Source organism: Alexandromys fortis, unplaced genomic scaffold (assembly GCF_014885135.2).
Source record: "Alexandromys fortis isolate MF-2015 unplaced genomic scaffold, M_Fortis_MF-2015_v1.1 scaffold_7, whole genome shotgun sequence".
In the NCBI taxonomy this organism is placed as follows: Eukaryota; Metazoa; Chordata; class Mammalia; order Rodentia; family Cricetidae; genus Alexandromys; species Alexandromys fortis.
This window is the reverse complement of record NW_026067920.1, coordinates 1,449,088-1,474,238: the sequence shown is the minus strand read 5'-3', so window position 1 is coordinate 1,474,238 and position 25,151 is coordinate 1,449,088. Positions and strand designations below refer to the sequence as shown.

General features: G+C 49.1%; 1 protein-coding gene across 9 annotated transcripts in view; it reads left to right on the top strand.

Moving 5' to 3' along the window:
* The window catches only part of Jakmip1 (janus kinase and microtubule interacting protein 1), a 119,778-nt gene that overhangs the window by 5,671 nt on the left and 88,956 nt on the right, over positions 1-25,151 (top strand). The window contains exon 1 of one of the 9 annotated variants that reach the window (XM_050141080.1): positions 20,479-20,723. The exons of the other annotated variants lie outside the window; for them this stretch is intronic. The gene's annotated coding sequence lies outside the window, so the exon portion shown is untranslated. Of the gene's footprint in view, positions 1-20,478; positions 20,724-25,151 lie in introns of those variants that run through there. 9 annotated transcript variants of the gene reach the window in all.

Here is a 25,151-nt window from a genome sequence, read left to right as displayed (position 1 = left end):
AGGCCACTATAAAGGCCATGGAGTGCTCAGAGCTTAGTGGATGTTCTCTGGGATCTTGGAATATAGAGTGCCGAGAGCAATGCAGATAATGGGGGCCTGACTTGTGAGGCTTCAGAGGGACATCGGAGAGCCCCTCAAAGACTCTATTGGAGCCATTCTTGTGAGATTTTGAATGAAAAATCTGTAGTTTCTGGCCAACTGGGACGGAAGAATCAACGGTGGTTAATAAAAGAGCAGCGATAGTGAAAGGAAATCTTCTGGGATGTAATTCCTCTGGGTCAGCACACAGAAGTTGTGGTCCAGAGTGGGCGGAGTCTGCATCCCAAGCTGGCCGACCTGGGTAATGTATAAGAGCGTCTCAGGTGGTACTGGTTTTGAAGGCATGAAGGGGTCATGGAGAGCAGCTGAGGCATAGAACCATGAGAAGCCAGGCCATTGGTGAAGAGACAGCCTCAGTAGCAGGGGAAAGCTCTGGGTTGAAGGGGTCAAGAGAGAGACTGATAGTAGAAGGCTAAGAGAGCCATTGGTGAAGGTGTTGGTACCGTAGGACGTCTGGCAAGGACATTGGCAGGTGTGATGTGGAGCTGGCTAGAGCTGACATGACAAGCTGTGTGCTGTGGACTGCAGAACTGGAGAGTGGATATAACCAAGTCATTTGAGCCCAGAAAAATCATGAGCGAGTCCCAGATGGACACTGAGATTGTCACACTGTTGAGTGTGGGGTTTGGTTTGGTTTGATTAGAACTGTGGCCTGGTCCTTCCCTCTTGGCATAAGAAAGTATGTAATTTGTTTGGGCTTTTACAGGAGCACACAGTTATCAGAATTTGGATTTAGTATTTATTATTTTTTATATTTTTGTGTGTTTTACTTGCATTTATGTAAGTACACTGTGTGTGTTGTGTGTGTATGTGTGTGTGTGTTTGTGGTGCCTGCAGAAGTCAGAAAAGAACATCCGATAACTTGGAACCAGAGTTACTGATGGTTATGAGCCACCATGTGGGTGCTAGGAATCTGCAAGAGCAGCCAGTGCTTTTAACCACTGAGCCATCTCTCTAGCCCCTGGATTTTATTTATAAAAATTTTGGATTTATTTTGTTTTGTGTGTGTGAATATTTTGCCTGTATGTATGTATGTGTGTATACATGCATGTACACTGTGTATATGCCTATGCATGGTTGTGAGCCATCATGTGGGTGCAAGAGTTTCAAAGCTCTTAATACTGAGCCATCTCACCAGCCTTGGTGTTGGGTTTTTAAAGAGACCATGAGCTTTAAAGTCACTGAAATTTTTTTTTTAAAGAACGGAACTTTTAAGATTGGACTGTGTTTTATATTGTGAGTAGCATGAGATGAGATGAGACTAGCCAGCAGATGAAAGAGTATGGATTAAAGCGATGCCTCTGTGACTCAGAGTAGACTAGGGGTGAGATGCCATAGTTAATTTTTTTTTTTTAGGGACTGGAGATATGGCTCAGTGGTTAAGTGCACTGGTTACTCTTCTAGAGGACCCAGGCTCAATTTCCAGCACCCACATGACAGCTCACAACTGTCTGTAACTCTAGCTCCAGGGGAGCTGACATCCTTGCACAGGAAATAAAAATTTAAAAAAAATTTAATGACATTTATTTACTTATTGAGGTGAAGACCCCTGCCACAGCTGCAAGTGGAGGCCAGAGGACCACTAGGTACTCTTGAGAAGAGGAAATGTCAGTTGAGGGATTGCCTCCATCAGGTTGGCCTGTGGGCCTGTCTTTGGAGCACTGTCTTGACTGCTGTGATGTGAGAAGGACCGGCCCACCGGGGTGATGCCACCCTGGGTAGGTGGTCCTGGGTTGTATAGAAGCAGACTAAGCAAGCCGTGGGGGGGCAAGGCAGTAAGTAAGTAGCATCCCTCCATGGCCTTTACTTCTGTTCCTGCCTTGAGTTCCTGCCCTGGCTTCCCTGGATGAAAGACTGTAAGCTGTAAGATGAAAGAAACCCTGTCCTCCCCAGCTTCAAGCTGTTTTTGGTCAGTGCTTTTTGGTCACGGCGACAGAAAGCAAACTAGAATACTGGGTTTCCATGCTTGCGAATCCTTTGAACACAAGGATGGGACAAGACAGGGAAGGCCTTGTCTGGCACTGTGCACTGGACAGAAGCAGTAAGGTTGTGCCTGGGACAGCACATCCAGGCAGCCGTTGGGCCATTCTGTGCTGTTTAGTGTGGCCTGAGGTGTCCTCTTCCCCTCTCCAGGGCCTGGCTATGTCCTCAGGACCCTCTAGTGCCCTGATGACTCCAAACTAACCATGGCAACCTGGGACTGGGCACTGGCCCTAGCTTGGCTGAAGGACCACTTTGAGGAATGAAAGAAGTTCTGTGTGCACCAGTGGGGCCTGGGCTTTCTGGCGGTAATGTGCTTGTGTATTCCAGGTCAGAGGGATGTGCTGGCTCGGCTCTCTGGCCTCTCACTTCTCCCTTGCAGTGCTTTGGGTTTGGAGCCCTTGGTACTTTCCCTGGGGATGGAAGGAATGGGGTGTGCTATAGGAGGGGTGTCCTGCTTCCCAGGAGGGCCGAGGCATAAAAGTCAGGTGAGTGGTGACAGATGACGTGGCTCCTTCTCTCCTGTGTCCCTTTTGATCCTGTTCTGGACGCTGGCACTGTACCTGTGCAGTCCAACACAGGACACTGTTTAAGGAAGTCACAATCTGCATCTTCCATTGTGGCAATCCCCATTTTTTCCTCTTCTCCCCGACTTCCCTGCAAAGTGTAATTTGACAGTGTTTAGTGCATGCAGAGTGTAGTACACGCAGTACATGCATTATTTAGTGCATGCGTTATTTAGTACACCCAGCGTGCAGCCATCCTTGCCTAGTTAAGACCGTTTTCACCCCTCTCTTGGAAACCTCCATGCCTGTTCACTGTTACGCCCCACTGCCCACTCCTCCTGGCCTCTAACCTCTGCATTGTCTTTAGCCTCTGTGTTTCAGAAGATTCATATAAATAGGACCATGCCACACCCTCCTTTCTGTGACCCCCTTCTTTTGTTGAACTTGTTTGCCCACGTGTGGCAGGTGTTTGTGCTTTGTTCTTTTTTTGGGGGGGCTGGACACTATTTCAATGTGAGTGTCCACTCCTCATTGATGGGCATTTTTGTCCTTTCCACGCTTGTTGTTGTGAGCGGTGGTCAAGATTGCATACAGTGTGACAACGTTCTTCTGCATTATATCAGCAGTTCAAGCACACGTCAAATAGTGGTGATGGGTCGTCCGTGCCCAGCACTGTGCCGCGAGCATCCAGCTAGAAGAATGCTTAATTGGTTCCTCATCTCCCCAGCTAGAGCATGGCAATACCTTGAAACTGTTGAAACTGGAGAGAGGAGGTGGGAGCTGGGGGAATGGCCGAGGGTGGCAGTTAGCATGGCGCAGGAAACCCTAGCCACCTCTCTGTCAGTTTCTGGAACACGACGGTCTCTTGCTGAGAGAAGCATTTCTGGTTGCTGTTTGCTCTTGGGAAGGCTGTCCTCTGCCTTGGCCCCAGCTGGTTGCTTGGCATCTTTCCCATCTTAAATTGCTGTGGTAGGTAGAGACTCCATTTTCCCTTCGCCTTTGGTACCATCCCTTCTGAGAGTCAGCATGGTCTGAAATGACTTTGGTTTCCTTCTTTTTCTTCATTCCATAGCCCCTGCCCCACCCACACTGGAATAAAACATCATGCCGGCAGAAACTCAATTCCCAAGTTTTCTTGATTCTCAGAGCCAGGCATCCGGGTGGTATCCATGTGCACTAGACACATGTTGCTGTTGCATGGAGGTGGAGTGATTTAATTTCCCCATGCTACCTTGCTAGTACTGGGCTCAGGGGCAAATGACTTAATTTTGGGGGGTACTACTTCCTCTGTGAAATCTAAAGGATGTCTCTGCTTCTTCTGTGGCTGCTGTGACTAATGCATGACAGCCCAGCATAAGGTTGCTGGTGTCCCTGCTAGAGGTGTAGAAGTCATGGTCATCAGACTGAGTCCCCTCAGACATAGGAGCTCAAGTGCTTGTGCTGGGGATGGCAGGGGACCTCCTGAGCTGAGCTGCTGTGTTATTGCAGCCACTCCATGGCGTGGCTCCTGAGCACCGAGACAAGGTTTTAGCAGGCATGAAGACAGACTTTCTAATACGAACAAACCCAGGGGCAAACATGGGGAGATGGGCCTGCTTTGGATGGTTTGAACTGGATGAAAAGCACTCGTTAACATCACCTGTTGCTTTTTCAAGTTGTACGATGCCCCCACTGGAATATTTAAAGTGACAGACTGGCAGGGGAGGTTCAGGGGCCAAAGACTGCCTTCCTCCCTGTGGGCACAAGGCCTGGGGCTTGCTCTAACACTGCACAGCTGAAGCGGTAGCGTCCCTTTGGGGCACTGTCTGTAGTGCTGGCTGTAGGCTGCAGCTCCCTGAGGCTAGGTGCTGTTGGGGCAAGGTGTTCACACCTCTGGGCTTCCCACCTCCGCTCTGCTTTCTGTGACCTGTGTGACCTTGGGCGAGGGAAGTTTGTGGCTTGTTGGTTTCCTCCTCTGTGAACAAGAAGCTCAGCCTGGTGATGAACAGGGACAGAGAACCTTTGTCCATAGCAGGCCTTCTGTGTCTTGCTAGGGTCTGGGCCCCCAGATCTAGAGACCCTGGAGCTGAGTTTGTGGGGGAGGAGAGAGACCTGGAGCACACAGTAAAAACCCAAGCCCAGTAAGACACCAGCCCAGATGGACTTTCTGAAGGCTGCAAGCAGGAAGTGCTGATGGTCCCATCTGCAAGGCTTTCTGCTTAGTGCCTCTTGGCTTCGTGCTCAGGGGTGGGTGTGGGGGGCTCACAGTTGCTAATCAATAACTAACCTGAAGCCAAGGTAGTCACTCTGATGTGTCTGGAGAGTGTTGGGACAGCTTCTGCTAATGGCACTTGCTTCTCTTAGCCTGCAGTATATTACCCTTGGAACTTAAACTTTCTCCTCGTACCTCTCCAGTGGTGTGGGTGTGGCCAGAAGAGGGGTTCCTAATCTGCCACTTTCTGCTAGGCCAGCTAGGGGACTGTGTGTTGAGTGAAACCACAAGGGAACCACCAAGCCTCTTCTTGGGATCTGGGAGCTCTGGTGTCCAAAGGTACCACAGAGTGCACAGTCTGCATGGAAAGGGACCAGGAGGGGCACACTGAGTAAACTTTGCACACTGCCTGAAAATGTCTGGCAGGGATCAAGACGGAAGCAGGTTGGACTCACACATAAACAAATGATCTGTGGAACTGAGGGTCCAGGGTTCACATTGCATGCGTGCGTGCGTGTGATCATGTGTGTGTGTGTGCATGCGTGTGTGCGTGTGTATGCGTGCATGTGTGTGCATGTGTGTGCGCATGTGTGTGCATGTGTGTGTGCATGTCTTGTGAGTTTCAGATGCTTCTTGAGACTTGTAAGTTTTATTTACTTCTTGAGGAATTAAAAAATATTTTATTGTGTTTGTATGAGTGTGTTTTTCCTGCATGTATATATGTGTACTATGCATGCCTGGTGCTCGGGGAGGTCAGAAGAGGACATCAGGTTCCCGAGAACTGGAGTTACAGTTGACTGTAAGCCACAAGCATGTGTGGGTTCTGGGAAACACACTTGGATCTTCTGCAAGAGCCACAAGTACTGTTAGCTACTGAGCCTTCTTGCTAGCCTTAACGTCCTGAGTCCTATCAGCCCTCTCCTTCCATGAGGGAATGGTTCTGGGTTATTGTAGACAGAGTGAATGAATGAAGATTCGGGGCTGTCCCTGGAGCATCCTCAGGGCAGGGAATAGACTTGCTTTGGTCAGCTGCCCTATCTACCTGCGGATCTCTCTACCTGCAGGCTCTCTTTGTTTGCCTTTCCCATCCAGTGAGCACACCTCCATCTGCAGTTCAGCTCGGAAGCAAGAACCCACAAAAGTCTACGGGGTGCCATGAAAAGACAAACTTGCCCTGACAGCATCATGCCCCTTCCCCTGGAAGGGTCAAGTACATCTCCAGGATCCCTGCCACTGCAGGCATCCTCTGTCACTGCCCCCAGACAAACTGTGTTGAAGCTGCCAGTGACTTTCGTACCTCCCTGTAAGGATGCTCCAAGGAGGAAAATGCTGTCCTATCACAGGGGGATCCCAGAGTCTGATGCAAGCAGAGCACACAGTAGGTCTGCAGACTTGGTTTCTGGCTTCTTGGCCTCAATTTGCCATGATGTTAGTATGGATTGGGCTCATACGTGAACTGAAGTGCATGGGTTTGATTTCCTTGGACCCATCTGCCCTTGGTAAGGTCACTGTGTGCCCTGAGCAGCCATCTCCAGTGATAGCTGTCTGAGTCCTAGACACCACAGTGGTGCACCCCATGCTGTCAGACAGTCTGAGAATAACAGCTAGGGCATGTGGGTAAAACTCCTCCCTCTGCTCTTTTAATGGGGCAGGGGCAGGAAGTGTTTGAAAAAAGTGTTCTTCCAACTTTATATTCTTGGAAGTCCACATTGCATTTCCTTTCGCTCCAGTGCGCTTTAGGACACCCCTTAGAAGGCAAGCCTCTGTGTTGTTGGCAGGGATGCCTGCTGGGCCAGGGAGTCAGGTGATCGGGTGATCAAGCATTAACCAGTCTTTGATTGGATTTCTCCAGTGAGGTTTTGAGCCTGTCAGGCCCAGGATGGCGGCAGCTTCTTTCTTCCAACTAACAAAGCGAAAGGGCAGTGAGCCCCACTTTGTCTGGCCTCTTTACTACCTTGGTTACCATGGGAGTTTCAATGAAATACATCATGCTTGGAAGCATCACGGTGGCTCAGCACGAGCCCGGTTCCTGGGACCCCTGCATGTTTCTGTAAGTTCTGCTAAAATTGAGCACAAGATGCTTGTAGGAGATCAGAAATGGGGGTCCTCCAGAAGACAGGGAAGGGTGCAGAATTGCCCATCTCACGGTATATGTTGTCAGTTTGAGATTTCATGTGCCCCAAGCTGCTGGGTTGCAGCTGTCTTTCAGTTTTTTGCTGGCAAATGGTGAGGAGGACTTTGCAGGTAAACTCTGAGGTCGAATGGTGGTGTCACCTGGGCATTTGAGGCAGGCTGAGAGCGTGGGGTGCTGTCCAACCTGTTTACTTCAGAAGGCACGTGAAGAACCTCTGCTCCCTGGAGCTTCCTTTGGCTCCCGTGCCGATGTCCTCCAGAGCAGGGTGTAACTTTTGAAAATTCCAGTCGCAACCGCTTCACCTCAGTCTGAAGCCTTGGGCTGCCATCATACTTCATGAAGGAGATACTGAAAACAAAATGACCTCGCCCTGCCTTCTGGTGAGGACATCACCTTGAGTACCTCAGATGCCCCAGCCACGGAGGCTGGCAGCAGGCATTTTAAGATGCACCTGGTGTCCTATGGCTGTTCGATGAAGGGTCGATGTGCTCCCATTTAATGGCACCAGATAGAGGGAAACATGATGGATTTGAAAATGAGCCACTTAAGAAGCTTAAAATTGCCTATCTACATTAAACAGAAATAGCTCTTTGAAATCCCTGCTCCTGAATTCTATGTCGAGGGTATACCGGCTTCATTTAATGCCAACGAAAGCAATAAAGGGGGAACAGAGGCTCAAAAGTGACACAAGACGGAAAGCAGTGGGCGAGGGATAGTCAAGTCAGCTTCCCTGAGGGACATAGGACGCGAGAGTGTGCCCATGACCCAGATGATAGCCTTAAACCCATGCACATACAGACAGCACTGAATAGATTCGGTGGCTTTAATTAAAACAGAGCCCATCAACTTGCGAGGGAAACATGGTTGGTGGTGGTGGTGGGGAGTTTTAGCGGAGTAAGTGGGCATAAATTTGATAAAAATTCTATACATATTTGAAATTATTAAACAATAATAATGGAGAAAAAAACAAAATGGCAGAGGCAAACCCAGTCACACCAATAACACCATTAAACAGGAGTGTGTTAATCAATGCAATCAGAAGATGGATGTTGAACATCAGAGTGGATAAAGCATCTGATCCAATTATATGCTACCTTAGTCAACTTGGTCTACTGTAACAAAATACTTTAGGCTGGGAGCTTATAAATAAGAGATTTCTTTCATACATACTGGAGGTTGGATGTCCAACTCAGGATACCCAAATATTCAGTGTCCGGTGAGGGTCTGCTTCCTCATAGTTAGCAGGCTCCCTGATGAGGCCTCATGTTTCAGGGGAGGCTGCCTGGCCTTGGATCTGAACCCATCTGTGAGGGCAGAATGTCACCTGTTAATTCCCCTTCCCACCTCTAGGTGAATTCTGGGGACATAAACCCCACAACATTGCCCTGGTGAGACACACTTTAGATCCATGAAGAAGTTAACCCGATTTGGGAAATAACCAGGCTAGCTTAAAGATAAACAATTATATTTTTATTTATTATAAGGGGAAAAACTCACAAAACAGAAACGAGAGGTCCAAGCTCAGCTGTGCGCGGTAAGGGAACACACACACACACACACACACACACACACACACACACACACACACAGAGAGAGAGAGAGAGAGAGAGAGAGAGAGCGAGCGAGCGAGCGAGCGCACCTGGGGCATGCACCTGTTTTTTCTCTGGGCTCCAGTAAGCCACACCATAACTTGGTCCCACCTCTTAAAGACAGTTGGTTAACCAAGCTTCCCCATCAGATCCAGAGCTATAAACAGACATGGAAAGATGGGAATAGGAACCCTGAAAACCTAGTGTAGCTGCACAGACATCCAACAAAATAGACTTTAAAATAAAACAATTATTAGAGATGAAGAACAATATTTTATAAGGATAAAAAAGGGTCAGTGCTACAGGACTAGGGAGGAGGTATAATCATGCCCATACTTAACAACACAGCCCCGAACCCCACGAGTAAAACCCGGAAGGGAAGGGAAGTGTTCAGGAATGATATGCACATGCTTCGCTTTCTGGCACACTTCATGGTGCTGGGGATGAGACTCAGACCCTGAAACACACCAGCTCCTCCTACACGTCCCCTGTACCCAACAGCCGCTCCCCACTTCATCCCCTCTTCTTTTTCTTGTAGCCCCTGCTGCCTGCATCCATCATGCAAATGGGTGTGGGGCTGTCTACTACAGCATGGACAACCTACCAGGGACCACACCCCTGAACAATGACTATTCCTCTCCTAACTGCCATTGGCTACCAATAGCTCCTCAGTCTGAGGGCGGGGCCACAAGCGCGGCTCACCATTCATACTGATATTGACTGGCTTGCTCTCGTGCAGGCAATCAGAGCTGCTGTGAGTTTGAGGGTACTTTCTCCTGTTGCCCCACCCCCTACTCTCCAGCACCTTTTGGTGCCGAAGTCCCCTGAGGCCGGGTTGGGGGTGCTGCAGCTACCCCTTTAGGGCTGAGCACTCAAGGTCTTAGCTTAGTCTCTAGCTGCTTGTGAGTCCTTCGTTAGCTGTTCTTGCTGAAAGAAGGTTCTCTGATGAGGGCTGAGAGCAACACTCTTGCTAATGGACTGGACACTGGACAGAAGTTGACAAGGACCAGGGAAAGCCAAACAGTGCTGTAACAGGCCCTTGCATATGTCGGCAGAGGACACAGAGTTCTTCCTCAGGTGCCATCCAAGGTCCCGCTTTTCCTTCTGTTTTGCAACCCCCCAATTCTTCCTACCCCCTCCTCCCTGACTGTTACATTCTGTTACATTCTGGCTTGCTATGGCAAGTTTCCAAGCCTTTCCTCTGCCCCTTCATAACTGTTACCCTCTCTTTTCTAGCCCTACCTGCTGGTCTTGTTCATGACCAACCCCAGGACATTTTTTTCCTGCCCCCATTGCTGATACATCACCTCCTGCTGCCCCCAATGCTGATATCATCCGCCTCCCACCACACTCCAGCCTTCCTTGGGACTTGGGATCCTCACCAGTCCACTTCATCCCTTTTGTGGCCCCCTCACCAAGCTCTACCTGACCCTGGTGGGTACTTGGCTCTGTCTATCTCTCTATCACTGATGGGAGTGCTCTGTGGGCAGGGCTGCACCTCCTTCTGCTTCTGCTCCCTCTTAACTGCACAGGACTGGAAAGTGGCCTCCTGCACTGAGGTAATGCAATGTTTATTTGTAGTCTAGACATATCATCAGCGAAGCTTTACTAGAAGCATTGATCCTGGCCTGGGTAGGGGTATGGGGCATGGACTGGAAGGAGCCCTCTAAAGAGGCTGTGCAGTAAACAGATAGAGGAGGGTTTCTGGGATGTGGGTCCCAGTTGGCAGTGGCAACAGTAGCTCCAGGAAGTATCTCATGATTTCACATCCTCTGGTCACCTGCATTTGGCCCAGCAGCCGGTCTCTTGATGTCTCTGGGAGCTTCTGACAGCCCCTCCAGCTGCAGACCAGGACAGCAGGGGTGTCTTTCCTAAGGCAGTTGATGGCTTGGCTGCTCCTCTGCACATGGGAATTGCTGTCCTCCCCTGCTGACTCTGAAGGTAGCCTGGTGACTTTAACTGTATGCACAGTGCAGGGTCCTTCCTGGTTATATGTGTACTGCCTTCGAACTGGTGCTCAAGGGACTGTACCTGACTTCTAGTACCTTCTTGCAGAAGGGAGAAGTCCTGGTTCATGCACTGTGCTCTCACGGGATGGGTGTGACCGCACCCCTAGGAAAGGAGGAGAGGCTAAGGGGTGAAAGCAACTGTGGGCCAGAGTCTAGGGAGGAGGCCCCAGGGGACCTGGATTTGATTTGCCCACAGCCTCTTGGTGATGTTTTGAGGTCTGTTTTTCAAGGGTACCTGGCTGGTTTCCATCCATTAAGTAGGGACAGTAAATAGTCTCTGAGTAGTGTGATGCTCGTACCCCTCACTGGCCCATTTCCTTATCCTCAGAATAAAGTGTTTAAACATGATTTTTTTAAATCACCTTTTTTTTTTTTAAAAAAAAATCTGTGTTTATATGTTGCTGTGAGATAACCCTTCTGTATGATGTGAATATGTTTTATTACCATTGGTTAATTTAAAAAAAAAGCCAATTTGACCAATAGGCAGAATAGAGCCAGGTGGGAAATCCAAGCAGAAATACAGGAAGAATAAGGTCAGAATCAGAGAGACGCCATCAGCCTCCGGGGAAGCAAGATGCGCAGTAACAAGCCATGAGCCTCGTGGTAAACTATAGACTAACAAAAATGGGTTAATTTAGTTAAGAGCTAGCTAATAAGCTGAGTTATACTAATAAGCTTGAGCTAATAGGCCAAACAGTTTGCAATTAATATTAAGCCTCTAAATGATTAGAGTGCCTTGGGACCAGGTGGGACAGAAAAAGCCTCCGTTTACCACGTGTGGTGTATGAACATGTGTGTGTGTAGTATGTAAGTCCGTGCCTGGGTGGAGCCAGTGGAGGACATGGGCTGTCTTTCCCTATCATGCCCCACCTTGTTCCTTTGAGACAGGGTTTGTCACTGAACCTGCAATCCTCCTGTCTCAGTCTCCATCACAGCACTGAGGTTACAGGTACAGGTGGCCACACCTAGATTTTTACGTGGGTTTTGGAGATTTTAATTCAAGACTTCATGCTTATGCGGAAAGGGTTGTTACTCACTGTGCCTTCTCTCCAGCCCCCACCCCATTAAAAAAACCCCAGCTAAGCCATCCAAACAGAGGAGTGATGGTATCCCATCAAGTCCAGCTGTCAGCTTTCAGCTCATAGGACTTGCTGCTTGCAAGCTCAGCTCATCTCTCTCCACACTGGTTTCCTCTTTTTAAAGACTGTTTTCCTTTGCTGAATTTAGCTTTTGGAAAATAAGTTCAGGAGACCACTGTTGTCCGAGCAGCCTGTAGTGTGGTGATTGACATCATGCTTGGCCGTCGCCATGGAAATGTTCTGTGTGGTGACCATGTGCACAATGTTCCTGCAACCAGCAGCATCCATAAGCTGCGCAGGTGCAGGCCTCCTCCCCAGAGAGAATGGGGTGGCTGTACCGAAGACCAGGATGGTGATGAGTCCTCGTGTGACAGACTGCAAATGACTGCACCCAGAACTGCATCGCACCTCCCAGCCCCCACCATCTTTTTCAAAATTGATTTTTATTGAGTTCTACATTTTTCTCTGCTCCTCTCCCTGCCTCTCCCCTCCCTCTTCAACCCCTCCACCAAGGTCCCCATGTTCCCAATTCACTCAGGAGATCTTGTCTTTTTCTATTTTCCAAATAGATTAGATCTATGAAAGTTTCTCTTAGTGTCCTCATTGTTGTCTAGGTTCTCTGGGATTGTGGTTTGTAGGCTGGTTTTCTTTGCTTTATGTTAAAAAAAAAACACCTATGAGTGAGTACATGTGATAATTGTCTTTCTGGGTCTGGGTTACCTCACTCAAAATAATGTTTTCTAGCTCCATCTATTTTCCTGCAAAATTCAAGCTGTCATTATTTTTTTCTGCTGTGTAGTACTCCATTGTGTAAATGTACTACATCTTCTTTATTCACTATTCAGTCTAGCAGCCTTTAGGTTGTTTCCAGGTTCTGGCTAGGACAAACCAAGCTGCTATGAACATAGTTGAGCACATGTCCTTGTGGCACAATTGAGCATCCTTTGGATATATACCCAAAAGTGGTATTACAGCCTCCAGCATCTTTAAGACATGCCTGAGACTTCATGAATCTGGATTTGAAAAACGGGCTCTGCACCCTGCGTGCCGGAGGCCTTGCTCCGTTTCAGACACTGGCTGCTCTCCTCCACCTGGCCCTTGTGTCTGTGTGTTGTCATGAATGTGTCCCAACCTTCAAGCATCAAGGCTGGGAGCCTCCAGGACCACTGTTGGCCAAAGGGCCAGGAGCTGTGTTGGAGCCCACATTTACATTTCCTCTAAGTATTCCCTAAGGATCCTGTGTCTCTCGGAGTGTTTGAGGCTCCCTCTCCACTGCTCCCTTGGAGTAGCTCTGGATCTGTAGGAGACATTTGGGAAGTGGACTAAGGGAACTGAGTCAGGGCGGTGTATTGGTAGACATCAGTCATTTTCAGTTTGGGCCACTCCAACAAACCCAGAGACTCGGGACGTCTAGCAGAGATTGCTTCTGACATTGTCACAGGCTGTGTAGTCTGAGGGCAGTTCGGCTCTGGAGAGGTCCTCTTTGTGGGTTGCAGGGGTCACTGTCCTCTTGTGCCCCCCATGGTGGCAGAAGCAAGCTCTCTTTTGTCCTGATGTCACTTTCCTAAAGTGAGGGATCCCAAAGGCCCCGCCTGCTCATACCACATTACCCTGTTGGGGTGGGGCACATGAACCTTGGAAATCCCAGCTGTCCTCCATCACAGAGCTGTCTGCAGCCTCTAACCTCAGCAGGCTCCGCCTTTGTCTTGTCTACTGCTGAGCCCTTCCCCTGCCACACCCTTCCTGGTACCTCTGACATGGCCTAGGTCCCTCTCCTCAGGTACTTCTCCCATCTCCTGCACCTCTCTCTGTCCCCTCTCTCTGTCCCCCCAAGCTGGTCTCACCATGCAGCTCTTTCTTTCCCATTCGGTCTTCCCCAGAGTAGTTTAGTACAGGGAGGGGCTGTGCTCGATTGATTGATGGATTCATTCACTCACTCACTCAGTGTGAGACTCCAGTGGTCAGCAGCAGGCCCAGGGTGCAGCAGACACAGGGATGCTGCTGGGTCTGTGAGGGAAACTTGGGGACCCTGCTGCTCTGCCTTTCAAGGTGCCTCTTGCCTCCCTTAGGACCCTGTTCCTCACTCTGTAAGTTCTCATTTTACCACAGCCAAGCCCACTTCAAATGTCCCTCCATGACATGATTTCCCATGCTAGGTACCACCTGGGATAGCTATTGCATCTTCCTTACTCACCTGGGAGCCCCTTGAGTGTACCTGTGTGTGCCTGGGGAAGGGAAGGCTGCATCAGGATGCTCGAGGGTCTGCAGGGCCTCAGGCCAGAGTGTTGTCCTTGATCTTTGTCACTCTGTGCTGAGCTGAAATGAAGCTGACTTCACCGGGTGAGTAACCCTGCAGTGGTCTGAGCACCCCATTCTCTGAGCTCCAAGTTACCTCACCATCTCATCACCCTCCACCATACTTCCTGGAGCTTCTTGAGATCAGCTATGACCGCCGTGAACTCTGCGTCCCCCTCCCTCTGGGTTCCTTTGCACACAGCAGGTGCGCTCTGATGGGAGTGCCCTATGCACGTCAAGCCACACTGAGCATGGGAAGGATGTGGAAACCACAGAAAGAAGTTATTCTTTGTTTGGACGTCACCAACGGTCCCTACCCGTTCTCAGTGGTGTGGTTACCCTTGGTCTCTTGACTCATTTCAGTAGAATTGGGACAGAAACAACAGGGGGCTAAGGCTTTGGGGAGACCTATTTATTTATTTATTTATTTATTTATTTATATTTTTTAAAAAAAGAAAACAAGCTATCTTTTTTTATTTTACATACCAATCCCAGTTCCCATTCCCTCCCCTCCTCCCATCTCCTCCACCTTCCTGTCCACCCTAGTCCCCCTCCACTCCTCAGAGAGGGTAAGGCACATTGCTTTGGGGAAGGTCCAAGGCCCTCTCTACTATATATAGGCTGAGCACGGTATCCATCCAAAGAGAATGGGTTTCCAAAGAGCCAGTACAAGCAGTAGGGATGAAATCCTGGTGCCACTGCTAGTCTGTCCCAACCATACAACTGTCCCAACCATACAACTGTCACCCACATTCAGAGGATCCAGTTTAGTCCTATGCTCGTTCCTTCCCTGTCTGGCTGGAGTTGGTGAGCTCCCATTAGCTCAGGTAGACTGTTTCATTGGGTGTTTGGGGAGACCTCATAAGGGTCCTGTGCACTTTAAGAAGGGATTCCTGGATGCTGCAGGCAGTCTGCCCGGAGCTAGTGAGGGGTAGTTAGAACTGCAGGCTTTGCATTCTGGTGGGGAGTATAGCAAATTCTTAAAACCTCTCTGAATTCTTCCCTACAAAATAAGGGAAATAAGAGGTCTTTCTCCAAGAAATTTGGAGCACTAAAATAATGTGTCATTTACCCCCAAGGTTTTATATGATCTCAGAAGGGGCAGCTGCTCTCCCACAAACATGGGGGATGATTGGGCCTCTTTGGGCTGTTTGTCTTATGATACAGTTAGCTTGGCCCTTTCTCTGATGGACAACCTTGTAGTTCTAGCCTCGGGTCCTAGCATAATAAAAGGTCCTAGAAGCCACACCCCAGAATAGGTGAGAAGAAGGCAATAGAACCATACTCTCTGGCTGCTGGCTGTACCCTTTACTAATTGTATCATATTGTCTAAGGAATTCACCCTTTCTGCTAGAATACTAGCAGGAGATAATTCCTTTTATCACTTTAATTTTTATTATGGATGTGTTTGTATGCATGTTCACATGTGTGCATGTGCATATGTGTGCGCATGTGTATATGTCCTCACCCTCCAAGGTTGACATCCTTCTTCACCTTACACATTGAGGCAGGCTCTCCCACTGAATATGGATCTTCTATTTCTACTAGGCTTGGTAGCCAGTTTGCTCCGGGGAATCCCTCTCTCTGCCTGTCTTGTGCAGGGATTACAGGAGGACCCTCATACCGACCCCTTTGATGTGGTTCTGGAGATCTGAATTCCAGGCCTCATGCTAATCAGTAAGTGCTGTATCTGTTGAGTCATCTCCCCAGGCCAGACGCTCATTTTGGTGTGGTCAGAGCTGGGTCACCGGTTTCAGAGCAGTAATTGCTTAAAAGCTTTGGAACAGTTCAGGCACTCAGCAAAAGCTGCAGAAGTGGACTCTGTTATTGCTTGGTACATATTCCTTCATTTGTATTGGATTCTGTCTAGAGAGAAGAGGGTATAGATTCTGCCATAATGCTTAGTTATTCTTGCAGAATATATATCACTGTTTCCCCCCCCCCCCTGAAAGCGCCTGCCCTTTTCAGCACCTGGTAAGATCATACAAAGAAGCTCAAGGACAAAGAGGAGTCCGTGTGTGCAGAGTGTTGGGAGGAAAGCATGGCTGTGGCTGTGCTCTCCTGAGTGCCGATAAACACCTCTCGCTCTAGTGACAATCGGGTCTGGTTTCTGCATATGTTAACGTATTCAGAGTAGCAGGTTTTTTTTTTTTCTCCCAGAAATTGTGTTTGTAGCGGGAAATTGAAATGTCTGATGCTATTGGAAGCACAGTATCAGCCAGAACGTTTTGAAATTATTGTTTTATGGGATGCCTTGGTGGTAGTTGGTTTTGTCAGTGTGCTTTGTTCTTGGAGGCTGTGGCTGCATGTGCAGGAAGGAACCTGGTTGCTCATCTCTAAGTGTGTTCTTGGCATCTTCCGTGAGTATGAGCAGTACCATGCTGCTCTAAGGGCGGGAAATAAAACAGAGGCAGCTCTCTCCGCAGCTGGGAATTGGCTGGGCTTTCCTTCCTGACTTCCTTAAAGCTTTATGTCTAGAGAAGGTGCTTTGTCTCTTTGGGCCTTAGCTGTCCAACCCTGAGGAGTGCTTGCACCCTGCCTGGTACAGTCTCGTCCTAGCTGCTGCTCCTGAGTCTGGAAGCAGGGTGTCCTGAGATACGTATAGCCTGGCTTGGAGCCGTCTTGAGCTACCTCCTCACATGCTGTCCGGCACAATAGACAGATCTCCTTTTACAGATGAGGTGGTTGGGTATGGGGATTGAGAGACCAGGTTTCTTGGTGTGTGTGTTGTGTGTGTGTGTGTGCATGTGCACACATGCTGCTCTGTCTAGTCTGTAGTACCTGTTGGGCTGTCAGGAATGTGGAAGAGGCAGGCCATGGTGAAGCTGGGGCCAGGTCCCCTTCTGGAGTTCAGTCCTCCTTCTGCCTTGCACCCACCGGCTTCTACATTTACTGAGTGCTCCCTGGAGTAGGTATCATAGCTTCCTCCATCAGGTTCTCAACCACCACGCCCAGAGGAAGTAAGGCACCTGGATGTAACAGTCATTGAACCGGGGAGGGCTCATGAGTCTGGGGCCTGGACTAAGAGAGCCCGGCTTCTCTCTGAACACCCTTGTGCTTTCAGGTGGGTCTGAGGAAGGTGGCGGGGAGACCAGATCACCCCAGGGAAGAGCAGCGTAAGATTCTATTTCATGACAAAGGGTAAAAGGGTTGAGAATCACCTCTTTGAGTTGTGTTTTCCTCTCTGAACACACCTGCTGGTTCTATTGTTTCCTGAGCACAGGCTGTGCCACCAAGGTGAACTTGGCCTTCTTTTTTTTTCTTTTTTATTTATTTATTAAAGATTTTTGTCTCTTCCCCACCACTGCCTCCCCTTTCCCTCCCCCTCCCCCAATCAAGTCCCCCTCCCTCGTCAGCCCAAAGAGCAATCAGGGTTCCCTGCCCTGTGGGAAGTCCAAGGACCACCCACCTCCATCCAGGTCTAGTAAGGTGAGCATCCAAACTGCCTAGGCTCCCATGAAACCAATAGGTACAGTAGGATCAAAAACCCATTGCCATTGTTCTTGAGGTCTCAGTAGTCCTCATTGTCCGCTATGTTCAGCGAGACTGGTTTTAACCCAGGCTTTTTCAGACCCAGGCCAGCTGGCCTTGGTGAGTTCCCGATAGGACATCCCCATTGTCTCAGAACTTGGCCTTCTTAAACCCTGCCTTCCACCCCCAAGGCTTCCTGGCGGTTCCTTATTTGTGAGCTTTGGAGCAGAATCTGTCCTGGAGAGAAGGGATAGTCAGGGGATGGTTTCAGTGGTCCCAGCCCAGCCCGGGAGGAGGTGGAGACAGCCGTGACTGCTCTTGTAATTGGAAGTGACTTGGTGTGAGTTAGCTTTGGGTGAGACTCAGGTCAGTGGAGTTCCCATGCACAGGTGACTAGACTCTGACAGGAAAGGCTGCTTTGCTGAAGGTAAGGTAGCCAGGTGTTACAGCTGAAACAATGAGACATGCTACAAAACATTAAGGGATGGACTTTTTAAAAATCTATTTATTTATTCATTGTGTGTACGTACCAAATGAGTCACTCATGGGATTTTTTTTTTCTTTTCAGGAAGGGTGGGAACAGAGAGCAGGGAAGGGGCTTGGCCCAGAAAGGCGGGCTTAAGAGCGGGACTTCTGACTTTAAAAGTCAGACCGGAAGTCAGGCTGTATGTACCAGAAGTAAAGTTAGTGTGTTAGGACTGTAGAGTTCATTGACTTCCTTTTCTTTTTAAAATTGCCTGCGGTTGGGTGACTTGGCAGGGTACAGGAAGCAAATGGGCGGCAGGGTGCAGAGAGCAGGGTCCGAAGGCAGGTGGAGCCGGGCACCCTGGTGGCCCAGAGGTCCTGGCCCTGACGTAGGTAGTGGCTCTGGAGGCCCCAGGCAGGGGTCGCTGGTGTGGGGATGAGTGTTCCCTGCGTCATTCTGTCCTGCGAGGGTGGCTTTGCTTAGGGCTAATTCCTTCACCCACCCAATAGCGCCAGGACTAAGAGACAATATACTTGATATAGGCCACAGGACAGTAAGAACTGGAGCTGGACCTCGACCCAAGGTCTGTAGTGAGGTCTTGGCTCTTTCTCCTGCGTTCTGCTCTGTCTAGGGAAGCCCCGGGGTTTTGAGGCTCTGGGTCGGTGTTGGCAGACACCAAGAGCTCGCTGAGGCAGCCATGACCCACGAGTGAGTGAGATGGGAGTGAAAAGGGAAGGGTGGGGGTAGGCGGTCTGTATTTAGACCCTGCTCATACTTAGGGCTTAGATACATTCCCATTGACTTCCTTTCCATCTCTGTGGTAAGGAGTGGGCCAGATTGCCTTTCTTAAAGTCCTAACCCTGTAACCTGTTCATCTACAGCAGTGTTTCCTAAATATTTTTCTGCTTGGTGACATGGTTTGATACCTGCCTATTTCTTTCCCACCCAAAGTTCCTGTGTGGTTTCACAGTGCTGACTGAGTTTCTGACCCTAAGGTAGGACCAGTCTTCATGACAACAGGCCCTTGTCACACTGATTATTTTACAATAGGTGCCAGTTCTTTCTGGCCTTGATAGAGCTCAAGATTGCTTCCAGGCTTATCCATTGGGGACAGCGGGAAAAGAGCCCTGCTGCTTGGCAGGCCTGGGCTCATGGATCGTTCTAGAGTCATCTCATATCAGTGAGCCTCAGTTTCTCCATTGTGGGAACTGGTAGTCCCTGGCCTTGCTGCCCCTGCTGAGTGAGTCAAGGCGATGGGACACAGCTCTGCTTCCCCACTCTGCAGAGAGTTAGCCGGCAAGGGGACACAGAGCTTGGAAACCAGATGAAGATGCTGACACATTAACAGCGCTTCAGGAATTCTCTGCTTCGTACACTTCAGGGGTTCTCTGCTTGGGCTGTAGGTCTTGTCTTCTTTGACCTAAACTGTTCACATATGTGCCTCGGCTCAGACAGCTTCTTACTGTACCAAAGACGCAGCCTTCTCCCTGTCTTCCACCCCCCAGAAGCTGCCTTCCAGGCAGACCTCCAGGTTGGCCCAGGAGCCATGGCTCTAGTATAAAGGATCTTTCTTTCCAGGCAGACACCTCTGAGTGGCCCCTGTTGTGGTTAAGGTCAAGTTCAGACCTTGTAGTGATAGGGTGCCACTGGGTCTCTGCTGACACTCTAGGGCACGGTGCACCTTGTTCACCTCCAGGACTTTAGTGCCAGCCTAAAGCAACAGCAGAGAGGCAGAGGTGTACTCCTAAGAACCTGAGTGGAACCTGGACTCTGCACAGGGTTGGGAGCTGAGATATGGGTGCTCTGATTAATCTTAGGGGCAGCTGGGGAAAGTACTAGAAGGGAGAAGTACATGCAGGTTACTTTGCAGATAAAATCGTTGTTTCTTGAGGCTTCCCATAGGCAGGGATTTGTACCCTGGTGTTGCTGGGAGAGGATCATGGCTGCAGGTTGGCTGTATTTGGACTGTCTCCTACTGCAAAGATGCCCTCATAGACATGGCCTTAGCTGTGAGAGTCTTTAGTTATAGTTTTTTTTTCTTTTTCTTTTTGGTGAGGTCTTATGTATTTGATGAGGTATGTGTGCATGAGGTCCCAGACAAGGCTGACTCCATTTTGTTAAGCCTTTTTGTAAAAATATTTTATTTATTATGTATACAGTGTTCTGTCTACATGTATGCCTGTGAGTCAGATCTCATTACAGATGTTTGTGAGCCACCTTGTGGTTACTGGGAATTGAACTCAGGACCTCTGGAAGAACAGCCGGTGCTCTCAGTCACTGAGCCATTTCTCCAGCCCCTTGTTAAGGCGTTCTAAAAGTGATTCTGTGGTCAGTCCACAAACTTTGACACTACCATCGTGTGTGTGTGTGCGCGTGTGCGCTGGAGGCCACATCTGCTTCGGAGAGGGCGGGAGCTTCAGGGACTCCGGTGATCACTGTGTGACTGTTTAGCCTTTGAACCTCTTCAAGGCTTTCCTAAAGCACCTGCTCCTTTAAATGGGGGAAAGTCTGTGCAGAGAGGGCTGCCTTCTGCAGGTGTGGCAGAGAGCCACACCCTGGTGGCCGGCTGGCTGCCTGTGTGCTCTGGGAGGTGTGTTCATCTGCCTGGGCACAGCTGAGACGAGCTTGCCCAGGGCCAGCCTGACTGGGGTGAGTCCTTGGCTGAGATCAGACCCCTACTGCCACCTGGTAGTGGCACATCTGAATGAGCAGGATACCTGGGGCTCCTGAATGTTTATGCTTCTAGGCATTATTGCCACGGTATTGGCTACTTCTCCTTTCCGTGACTGCAGACCTCACAGGAACAACTCACGGGAGGATGGACTGACTTTGGCCCCTGGTTTGAGAGGCTGCAATCCATCATGGGGAAGGCAAGGAGCTGCTGCTCAATGACAGGCGTGTAAGGTAACTTATACCCCGGGGTATAACCGCTTATACCCTGGAGTACTCAGGAAGCTGAGAACTCTTGGAGGGAGGGCAGGGTTGTAAGTCTCCGGGTCCACACTCCAATGACACACTTGCTCTGGCTAGGTTCCCACCTTCTGAGATTCCACAACCTCCCAAAACAGCACCACCAACTAGCAACCAAATGTGTGTTGTGCACATGCGTGCACGTGCTTGTGCACACATGTGGGGGCCTCTTACCTTCAAGCCATAGCACACGGTGAAGGTTCAGAATGACAGAATTAATCATAATTATGTAAATAGGAAAACAACCCACATTGACCTGGGCTCCCCCTGCTCTGCTTCCCTTTGATGCTCCCTGGGGCTCTGTGAAGGAGGCATCACTTAGAGAGGTGGTGAGTCTTCTGTTGGATACATACTTGAAAACAGTTTCATTGTGTCTCCAGTGTTCATGGTACTAGGTCCCAGAAAGACACTTCATACATATAATACTGAATGCCTAGCACGCCCTCGGCTCTTCCCCCTTCCTTTGCTCTTCCCCTCGTTAGCCTTCTTTGTCCCTTGGGCACTTTCACTTCTGCTTTTGTGTCGTGTATACACCCGTGACTTTAGGTACTATACAAAGTCTATGAGCCACAGATGAGATAACACATGCTTGCCATTCTGACACTGGTTTAATTCACTTAATGTGATTGTCTCCATTTGCATCCTTTTCCCTGCCAATGACATCACTTTGTTCCTTGTGGCTCAAAGCTGTCCGGTGTCTGTGTATATGGACAACCTTTAAAATCTGCTCCTGTGTTGAAGGTCTCTCGGGCTGTTAGGAAGTGATGCAGTAGACATGGGTGTGCAAGGATCTCTGTGGCGTGCTGATGGAGTCCTTTGGGTAAATACCAGCAGTGGTAGCTGGGTCGTATGGTAGTTTTAGTTTTTTGAGGAACTGATTTCCACCATGGTTTGAACTAGTTTACACTCCCCCAAACCAGCTTTGTGTCAGGATTCTGTTTGTCCATACCCTTGACAATATTGTTGTTCTCTCTGTCTGTCTCTATCTCTCTGTCACTCTGTGTCTCTGTCTCTCTCTGTCTCTGTCTCTGTCTCTGTCTCTCTCTCTCTCTCTCTCTCTCTCTCTCTCTCTGTGTGTGTGTGTGTGTGTAGGACAAAGGAGGACATTAGTGTCCTGCTCTGTCACCCTCTGAATTACTCTTTCAACACAGGGTTTCTCACTGAACCTAGAGCTAGGCTGGCAGCCAGCTAACTCTAGCAATCCTCCTGTCTACTTCACACAGCACTGAGGTTAAGTGGCATATGGGATCATTCCCAGTTTTTTATCTGGGTTCTAGGTGTCCAGACTCATGTCCCCAGGCTTGCACAGTACCCCAACTTCCTTCTTCCCCTCTTTTATTGTGAGTGGTTGTTTTCTTAGTGACCTCCGTTCTCCCTGGGGTGGGGTGGAATCTCAGTGGAGTTTGGATTTGCATTTCTCGGGTGACTGGTGATGTTGAACAGTTTTTTGGGGGTATGTTTATTGGTACTTCATCTTCTGAGAACTAACCTTCGTCATCTCATTTGTTGGTTGGGTTGGTTAATTTCTGTTTATTTTTAAGTTCTTTGTGTAGTCTACATATTAATCCTTTGTCAGATGTCCAGCTAACAGAGGTTTTCTCCTGTTCTGAGGCTGCCTCCTACTCAACTGTTTCTTGTGCTGTGCAGAAGCTTCTGAGTTCCATGAGATCCCCTTTGCCTGTTGTTGGCCTCGTTCCCCGACAGCGGAATCCCACTCAGAAAGTCCTTGCCTATGTCTCATCTTGGTTTTTAATACAAATTATTTTAAATGTATGGGTGTTTTGCCTGCATGTGTCTGTGCACTACTTGTGTGCTCCATGAGACTAGAAGAGGGTATTGGATCCCCTGGAACCCGAGTCACAGATGGTTGTGAGCCAGTTTGACACTGAAACCATTTCTTCTAGAAGAGCAGCCAGTGCTCTTAACCACTAAGCCATCTATCTCTCCAGCCCCCCTATGCCAAAACTTGAAGTCTGTTCTCTGATTTTTCCCTCTGCCATTTTCATTGTTTCAAGTCTCATATTAAAGTCTGATCTGTTTGGAGCTGATTTTTGTATAAGACCAGAGATAGGGATCTAGTTTCATTTCTCTGTGTGTGATCATCCAGTTTTTCCAGCATCATTTGTTGAAGACGTTGCCTATTCTTCACTTTGTATTTTTGGTATCTTTGCTAAATATCAGATGGCTATAGCTGTGTGGGTTTGTATATAGACCTGCTATTTTTTTTATTTTTTCTTTTATAATTTCATACATACATCTATAGAATGTACTTGGAGCCTGATCCCTCTTTACATCCTCATCCCTTCCTCCTCTAACTGAATCTCCTCTTCCTAAGTCTCCCTACTTTTAATTCTCTCTCTCTCTCTCTCTCTCTCTCTCTCTCTCTCTCTCTCTCTCTCTCTCTCTCTCTCTCTCTCTCTCTCTNCTCTCTCTCTCTCTCTCTCTCTCTCTCTCTCTCTCTCTCTGTCTCTCTCTCTCTCTCTCTCTGTGTCCCACCACATTTAATAATGTGCCTGTATGAATATGGATGGGGCTATTTACCTGAGTGATAGCAACTTGCCAGTAACTACACCAAGGTATATATGACCCCCTTCTTCTCCCTCCCAGCAACCATTAACTGCCTCTAGCTCCTTGGGGAGGGGTGAAGCTGTGTGAACATCTCCCCATCCATGCTGGAATGTTGGTGTGCTCAGCCTTGTGTAGGGAGCCACTATGGCCCTGAGCTTACAGGTTCAACAGTCATGTCATGTCCAGAAGACAGTGTTTCATGACACTCCTTCCTGTCCTCTTTAATATCGTACATGCCTTCTGTTCCTTTCTCTGCAGTATTCCCTGAGCCTTTGAGGGGGGACGTAGATGTCCAGTTTAAGGGCTGAGCGCTCAGAAGTTATTCTCAGCATTTCACTGGTCCTCTATGTGAGAACATTCTGTTTTGCTGTCATGGCTCTGCAGGGTGATTTGAACTCAGGCATGCTGACTCCAGCATCCTTCTTCTTGCAGAGCCTGCTCTGGGGCTCACATGTCTGTGCCCTGGTTTGATCACACATGTGCTGTGTGACTTTGGGGAAGTTCCCCCCCCCCCCGAGCCTTCTTGGCCTCAGCAGTCCTCTGTAGAACAACAATCCCCCTGCCTCTCAGTGTTGCTGCCTGAATTTTTCCCACGTTAGCATCTGAGAAGGTTTAAGAGGACTTGTTGTAGGGACCAGGTGAGGGACCTTCTCCAGGCCGTGGCACTGGGGTTCTGTCCTCAGGGAAGCAGGAGAAAAAAGCCTGTAATTGTATCGGTATATTTTTTGCAGAGAAGGCGATGGCGCCTACCTAGGTCAAGGGACACTGGATCAGAACTCATTGTGATGCCCAGTGGTCCAGGGGGCAGGTGGCTGCATGGATGAAATTGGGGGAAGAAGTGACCGGGGGTGGGGGGAGCAGAGAAGGGTAACAAAAGCAAGTGCAGCCACCTGGCTGGGTGTCATGGTCTAGCTGAGGGCACTGCGGGCCCAGAAGAAGAGATGGGGATGAACTAGAAGGGTCTCTTTTAGGAGCGCCTTGAAGTAAACTCTAAGTGTTTTTATTTATTTTATTGCATATTTTTGTGTGCACATACATACAGGGTAGGGGAGCAGCGGAGCATGTGAGTGAGCGCCTGTGCCCCAGCACATGTATGGAGGTCAGAAGACAACTTCTAGGTTCTCTCCTACCATGGGCTACGGGAATTGAACTCAGTTCATCAGGCTTGTGTGGCAAACATTTTTACTTGGTTGAACGATCTTCTTAGTCCTGATAATGTGTTTAACTGTTCTCCAGGAGATCGCAAGTGTTGGGGAATATGTTACGGTTGTAGTGTTGCAGAGATACCCTGACTTATCAGGAAGCCAGGATACACTTAGAGCCCCAATAGGACGGCTCTGGAGGGGTTGAGTTGCACTAGGACAGCTCTAGAGGCTGGAGCCCAATAGGACAGACTATCGGGAAGCCAGGCTACCTGAAGCTGGGGTGTGGTGGGGGATGGTCTCCCTGCAGGATATAGGATCCTGCTCTTCTCCTGGACAGCTGCTACAGCTGAGTTCTGCTCTGTTCCCTTAAGGGAACATCCTAGCAGAGCTGTCTGCTTCTTCTCTGCCCCAAGATGTTTCTTCTTTTGCTAACACTCTGCCAAAGGGGAAGCCCTTGCAGAAATGTAGCACTCTCCTCCTGCTCCAGAGATTAGTTGTTAACTTTTTTATTCCTGACCATGCTCAGTCCCACTTAAGGAGCATCCTAGCAAGGTTCTTCTGCTCTGCTCCGCCTTGTTCAGCCCCCCACCCCCACCCCAGAGGGAGCATCTCAGCAAGGTTTTTTTGCTTAGTCCCATAAGGTAGGGAT